Below are 7866 nucleotides of genomic sequence, written 5' to 3' on the forward strand. Positions count from 1 at the left end.
TTGTTCCTTAGTCTAGCAACTTTCAACCTGTCAATAGCTAGCTGAATATCCTCAGGTCTCCTCTCCAACTGTCGAATCCGAAGAGCTAAGAGCTCCTCTCTCGTCAAATCCTCCTGCCATGGTAAAACTGACCAAGTCAAAGCACAAGTCTCAATCGGCATAACAGGTTTCTGACCATACATCAACTCTGCAGGCATATATCCTGTAGTAACACTATGAGTCGTACGATCAGCCCATAAAGCAAATGGTAGAAGTCTCGGCCATTCTCCAATCCGTCCTCTACATGCTTTGGCTAATGCTTTCACTATCGGCGGATGCCCTCTTTCACTCTTCCCATTTCCCTCTGGATTGTATGCTGTGGTTAGAGCCAATTTGATTCCTAGCTGAGAGAAAAACTCCCTAGCTTCATCTGCATCCAATTCACCACGATCCGCAGTGATCTTACCCACACAACCATACCTGCAGAAAATTTCCTCCAATAAGAACTTACACACTGCACTAGTGGTCTTCGTTCTCAAAGATCTGCCCTCAACATGATTGGTAAGATCCTCTCTAGCCAAAACAATGTACCTCATCTGCCATAGACCCATAGGCATGGTAACCAAATCAACTACCCACTTATAATGAATGCATAGCGGATAGGTCGGATGAAGCTCATCTCTATGACGCACTACTGAATACATCTGGCAGTCTCTGCAAGTCTCAACAAAGTGAGAAACATCTCTATACATGCCTTTCCACCAATATTTCTCCCTGATCTTCTCATAAGTAGCCCATACTCCTCTATGACCAGCCCAAGGACTCTCATGAAACTCCCTCATCACTTGTAACTGTGTCTCTCTATCGCAGACAACCCGCAAAGGTAATCCGCCTCTTTTCTTCGGATGCTTCCAAAGAAATCCGTCCTTGAGAAAATAACCATAGGCTTTCCTTCTGATCTTCTTGAACTCTTCATCTGTCCATTCATCTCTTTTGCTTAGTGTACTAAGGTACCTGCCAATCTGCAACCAATCTCCAACATAGAGCTCTTCTGTGAAAGCCACAATATCATAAACATGACAAACATGATCAACCATAGTGGCTAAAATTTCTGCATCATCCTCTTCTGCAAGTAGAGTCTCCTCATCATCATATCTGGCTCTAGACAACATATCTGCCACTGGATTATCCTTCCCTGCTATGTGTTTAAATTCCGGATTTAATGACTTGATGTATGCAATCCATCTCAACATGGCTATATCCGGAGTAGAGCAACTCGTGATCATACCAATCAATGGCAAGCAATCTGTCTCTACCACAACTGAAGCTCCAATAAAGTACTCCTTGTCACATTTGAGAGCCGTCACAATCCCCAATAACTCCCTCTTGATTTGCGGATATCTCCTCTGTCTCTCGTTTAGGACTTTCGCCCCAAACCGAATAGCATACCTATTTCCATCTGCATCATCTTGACCCACAGCCCAACCTATGCCAATTGGACTAGTGTCAACTGTCAATACAATAGGCCTATCACAATTATAATCCGCTTTTCTAAGAGTAGGAGCATTCTGCAATAACTTCTTCAATCTCCGCATAGCTCTAGTGTGGCTCTCATCCCAATAAAATTTCTGCCCCTTTCAAAGCAGCTGATACAAACAATCTGCAATGTGTGCAAAATGAGGTATCCAAATCATATAAAATACACAAGCACCAATGAATCTCCGTACCTCAGAAGTGGTAGAACAATACTCTGCAATCTTGCCTATAGCATTCACCTTATCAGGTGAGGGTTTCCTGCCATAATATCCACACATATGCCCAACAATGACAACCTCATTCACTCCAAAAACAGATTTTTGCCCTGAAAGTGTCAAGTTCACTTCTTCTAACCTGGCCAAAATCTTCTCACATGCTGAAATATGATCAGCCACAAAGTATCTGCATCCCTGCTCATTTAGGCTCTCATTCTTCTCTTCTTCTGCACACCCCTTAATGGGCACATCATCCAAGAAAGGCATAGTAAGCTGAGGTATGTAATCACGAAGGACCTTATGCATGGCATTCATCATATGCGCAACAGAATTAGTGGCACCTTGAGGCAAGGTACACATCCTGACAAGCCCAATAGGAGTTCTCATGGTGGTTATATCCCTGCTTTCCAAAGCCAGCTGAAACTGATCATAACCTGAATACAAATCACCCAAAGAATAGATGGCACGTCCAACAAATGCCTCTGCAAACTCATCCACAACTGGACCAATACCAACATTCCTGATAGTAACCCTGTTCACTGGCTGCATGTCCTGAATAAATCGAAGAGTACCATTCTTCTTTGGAACTGTAAACCACCTGTTTGAGTATGGTGCAGATGAAGGCTCAAGGATTCCCATCCTGATCTTCTCATTCAATAAATCAATCAGCTTTGGCAAGTGTGCTTTAGGCACTGGAATAGGTCGGAGATTCCATGGAATATGAGGAATAGTAAAAATAACCATAGGAGCAACAATATCAGGATTCACACATCCAATCTCATGTGGGACAAAAGCAAATCCCCTTCCATGACGCTCAAGCATCTCCTGAAAGCATTGCTTCTCCATGGGTAACAAGAAATCACCATTTCCAATTTTCAATTCAGCAAGTGTCTCTGCTGAAAATTTATGACCAATATGCTCCGGATTCCTCAAAATTTGCTGTTTAGCAGCCCTCTCTATTTGCTGATCACTGTCAGGCAGAAGCGGTACAGCAACCGGCTTCACCTTCTTATCCACAGTTTTGTATTTCGTGTCAACCTTGGCTTCATTATGCTCTTCTGCATTACATAAACCTTGCTGTAAATCAGTAATTCTGCACTCCAATGGCTGAATATTCTCAGCCCTCTGCTCTATGGACTGCATAGGAACAGCCCCAAACTCTGAATGCTGAAATATTTCAGCAGTAAACTCTGTTGGCTGAAATTTTTCAGCCCTCTATCTCTCTGAAAGCTGATCATAACCAGCTGGAAACTCTGTTTGCTGAATTTCTTCAGCACTCAACACTCTTTGCTGAGTTTCCTCAGCCTCTGACTCAATCTGTGACATAAAATCTGCAATTTCATGAAACATGTCCAGGGACTGCACTAATACATTACCATGACAATTCAGCATATCAGTTTTCAGCATATCTCTCATCTCTGTCATCGTATCTGCACAAATCACACTGTCATACATACCATCTATGTGCTCATCATCCTCCAAAATTCCTGCATTTTTCAAATTTTTCTCCTTCCTGCATATATACTGCCTGGCAGCTCTAGACAATCTAGAAGTCTTCTGATAGCTCATTGAACTGTTTGCTGAAATCCCAACATAACCGGAGGAGAAAACACCGCTGCCAGGAGGCGAGAACTCCAATCTCCTCTCCTCTGTACCACCGTCGTCTCGCGAAACGGCGGTACCTAATGAAAACCCGAATCCCTCATAGTGGGCAAGGGTGCATCTCTGAGAGTATCCCTGTTTCTAACATGGTTCACACATACAGTCATAAACTGAACTGCTCTCATACCATCCTTACTGCGAATCCGTGCATAAGCAGATCCATCATCCATGACCTTTGTTTCCATGCGCATCTCTGTAATGAATGGCTGACCAAGAATTATGGGATAAGAGCATGAATCCTACACAAAGAAATGAAAATCCTCCTCTACATCACCAATAGAAACCCTGACACTAGGGCAAGCAGCATATAAATCACCTGCAGTGTTATTGGCAGCTCTCATACGCCACCCATGCTCTACATCCATAGGCCATCTGTTGCTCTCATAAACTCCACGAACAATGAGATTAATCTCTGAACCATGATCAACCAATGCAACATAAGGCACCTGTTTTTCTCCAACCTTTACCATCGTCTCTGTAGTTGCCCTAGCCCAATGGCTCCGCGAAAAGTGACTACGCGGTATCAAAACAGGCTCATCAATTTCAGCATAATGCATAGGCTGAACCCTCTTCTCTACCTGTGGCAAAACAGAAGCATTATCAACCATAACCTCATCATCATCCTCATCCAACTCTCCAATCAAAACTCCCTGTGTATTAGTGGTAGCCAATGCATGTCTTTTCCTCTTCAGGACCTCCTGAAACTGATCCTGAAACTCTCTTTTTGAGATGCCCAAAATCTCAGAAATAGTGAAAGTCACCTCACTGCCAAGTATCTTATCATTAAAGATTTTCTTCATGTCTGTAGATGTCTCAATATCGGACATCAATCTGAATCCTGGCTGCTTTCTCTCTCTAGGCTCTTGCCTCTTTTCTCTCTTTTGAGCATCCTCCATCTGTCGATCTGGCCCTGATCGTGAAGACGGTCCTGCAGTAGGTGGAGTAACAAACTCACCCCCTCTAGTCTTCTTAGCTGCACTTGGATTTTCTTCATCCCTCTTACGCTTCTCCTCAACAAATACATCTGCACCATGAGATTTAGCCAAATAAGCATAAATAGAATACCTGTCAACAGGCGAGTCCCAACCTGTCTCTGATCTGATGCTAGAGCCTGCGCTAGTCAAAACACTTTGCTGAATTTTCCCCTTGTTTGCAGTCTCCATAGCATAAGTCCATAGTGCGGACTGAGTCTCTGATCCCTTCTCAATCTGTACTCCATATGCAGAAGCATCACCTCTAGCCGACACATAAGAAGTACGCGCAGCCATGTCCTCCACTAACTTCTTCATTCCACCTTTACCAAAGTTGGTAGCAAGTGGAGCTCCTGTCTCAGTCAACCAAATCTTACCATCTTGCCCTCAATATACCAAATTTTGCCTCCTTGCATCCTGGAAAGAGTCACAATCCTTGCAATGCTGATGCTCCGTACTATCACACCAAATACATCTCCGATCTCTCCTAGGTGCACTAGGAGCACTCCTAGGTGCAATAGGAGCACTAGAAGAAGTAGCAGGCGTAGTCGAAGCAAACTGCTCCTTCAACTTACCCACCAACTCCGCTTTGACTGAATCAAGTGTCAAATCTGTGATACCTTTGATTATGTCATCAAGAGAAGTAGGCACCGATGGAGCGGATGGTTTTGGAGCAGAAGGTGTAGGCATCGGTCGTGGAACAGGAGGAATAGGTGGAGTAGAAACAGTAGGCACTGGCATAGGCCAAGAAACTGGCTGAGGAGGAGAAGAAATAACAGGGATAGAAGTAGGCATAGGAGCAGATGATGGTGTAGGTGTCATGGAACCATTCTGTAGGCGAGTCTTCCATATCCTCCTCTTAGTCAATGTCGAGACTGCATCCTGAGCATCCTGCCAATCAGTTTTAAGACCCATAGGCTTCGTGCGATCTTCAAGAAGCTCACCCAATTCTTCTTGAAGACCAGGATCTGCAGCTTGCAAGAAAAGCTCAACTTTTTCAACATCCAATGCTCTTTGTTCAATGGCATCAAGCTGACTATACCTCTCTTCGAATTCTCGAATCAACTCCGAAGCAGCAAGACCCTTGTTTGGCATGTAGACCCACTCTCGGAATGACCGTCGAGTAGCCATACCAAAGTCCTCAAGGAAGTATTCTTCTTTAAGAGCCTTCTTAAAATCTTGCCAATGTGTATTTTGAATAAATAAATCAGTCACCTTTGTCCTCAAAGCAGGTGTGACAAGACGAAGGAAGTACTTACTCATAAGTCCAGCAGGAACTCCAAAGAACCCCATCTTGATCTCATATGTCTTCAAATATGCTGAAACATTACGCCCGTCAAATAGCTTCTTCTCACTCTCAACTGCTTCAATAGCCTTAGTCGCACTGTTTGCATTCTCCTGCTCCGAATAGAGTTGCCTTTGCTGAGACAACTGTTGTTGATGCAATTGTTGTTGCTGCTGCATATACATTTGTGTTTGCTGATTTTGGAGCTGCATATACATGGACATATTCTGCAAAATCTGTTTTAGATCCTCCGTTGAAGTACTTGACGCAGCAGTCATTGATGGAGCTGAAGTAGACGCAGCTGGAGTTGTAGAAGAAGATGAAATAGAGGCTGAAGTATCTCCCATCCTGAAATTTCTGCGATGCTTTCACGTCGAGTTCACCAAAGATGTCGAAGGGTTTGTGAAAGCAATGTCGCAACCACAGAAGTCCTTGATAAATTCCAGAATAGAAGATCAAACAGGTGAATAAGAAAAATGAGAAAAATGATGTCAAATAGTATTCATATTTCTGTCATGAAGTTTGCAAAATACAGGATGACTTCATCTGATTTTAGGCCTCTTAATTTGATTCTGCAGCATTTGTAGATCCTTGACCTCAAGTCATAAAAAAGAAGAACCTCCATTCATTGCAATTGTCTCAAAGAATGATAGTGGGGTGGCACCCTTAGCAATGTAATTCAGAATTTGTCTCTCCTTACTCAGTATAGTATTTGTCTCATATGAAGTTAAAGCATGATATTAACAACATTTTTCAACTTCCATAGTTTCATGACAGAGTACATGAAGTTCAAGGCAACGTAATATGACACCAACAGCAACTATATATGCAGGCTACTGTATGTATACAGTAAAGTTCCACAGTTATTAACTTCACAATCCTCGTAAATAAGTAGTTAATACGGATATTTTGCTCCAATCTGTGGAAATATGATGTCACTTTCCGGGCACGACCCGTTCTCTGGTATATTGCATCAAACGGTAAGCAGGCAAGCACATCTGGAATAAGGTCGGACTTTGCATATCTGAGGGCAATGCGTCCATGTTCAACCAGCTGCCAGTCAGGATCTGTATCATCAGGCTGTGGTCTCCAAGAGAAGACAGCTACACCTTCTTGATTCCAAGTAGAATCTCGATGTCCACCAATGACAAACAGCTCATCTCCCAGACATTGGCGGATGAAAAAAAAAACGATTTCCCTCTCTTCCTTCCGTTTGCGTCCACTTTTAGCGCTTGGATTCCTCCAAACGTTGTTGAAGATTGTAATTTCAGAAGTTATACACATGTCACATCATCTCCCTGGAATCCACAGTCAGAAACTACGCTCGTAAGCTCATGAATTCTTCTTCTTAATGAACGAGCATGTGGCATGAGACTGCTAGATGGCATGTGTCAATCACCGCAATTTGCATCAAAGAGAAATCTACCTCAGAGCGCAATCTACTTCAGAGCATCTGTTCCTCTGTGACCATGATCCTCTTTTTTTTTTCCTTCTGATTCCCCTCACTTCATGTTGAACTCTGAGTCGTTACAGCAACCTGCGTGCGCATATTCTCTCTCACACACATGATCAAATTTTAGGCTATTTAATATCCTCTCTGTCCTGTCATCATGCTGGGCCTCACCATCGGCGATCTCATCCCCAAACTCCATTCACGGCTACATCAACTCTACGGCTATATCAGCAACAATTTGGCCATCACCTTCTCTCACCTAGCTGATTTCAGTCTTGTCAGCACCACCGAGTTGAGCTCTGTCGGAGCTCCAGAAGCGCAACGTGATCACCTTCTCTCACCTAGCTGATTTCAGTCTTGTCAGCACCACCGAGTTGAGCTTTGTCGGAGCTCCAGAAGCGCAACGTGAAGGTGATTGCCGTGTCCAATGATTCTGTGGAGTATCAGAAGTCTTGGTTCAAGGACATTGAGGCCTACAATTCTGTCTCTGTCTCCTTCCCGATACTGGCCAACCCCCCCAATTAGCATCGCTCCTTTTCTGTAACCCATGCTTTTTCTGTTGAAGCCTCCTTTTCCCAGCTGATGCCGTCCTCCCTTTTCGGATTTCCCTCCTTTTCATTTAACCGGCCGCTTGCATTTACTATTTTATGTACATCATGATACTTGGATCCATACAGTAGCACAGTACTCCCACCTTTACTGTGCCCAATTATAGCTTTCACAATACGCCCCCGCTGCATCCAAGGAGCTACCACAGAACGAAGG

The 7866-nt window shown here is 43.6% G+C and overlaps 1 pseudogene; it reads left to right on the top strand.

Annotated features, from left to right (window-relative positions):
- Positions 1-7258: 7258 nt before the first annotated feature.
- LOC148040893 (1-Cys peroxiredoxin PER1 pseudogene) lies at positions 7259-7626 on the top strand (annotated as a pseudogene).
- Positions 7627-7866: the final 240 nt, after the last annotated feature.

Source organism: Lygodium microphyllum, chromosome 1 (assembly GCF_053477565.2).
Source record: "Lygodium microphyllum isolate KBCC chromosome 1, Lygodium_microphyllum_v1.1.10, whole genome shotgun sequence".
NCBI lineage: Eukaryota > Viridiplantae > Streptophyta > Polypodiopsida > Schizaeales > Lygodiaceae > Lygodium > Lygodium microphyllum.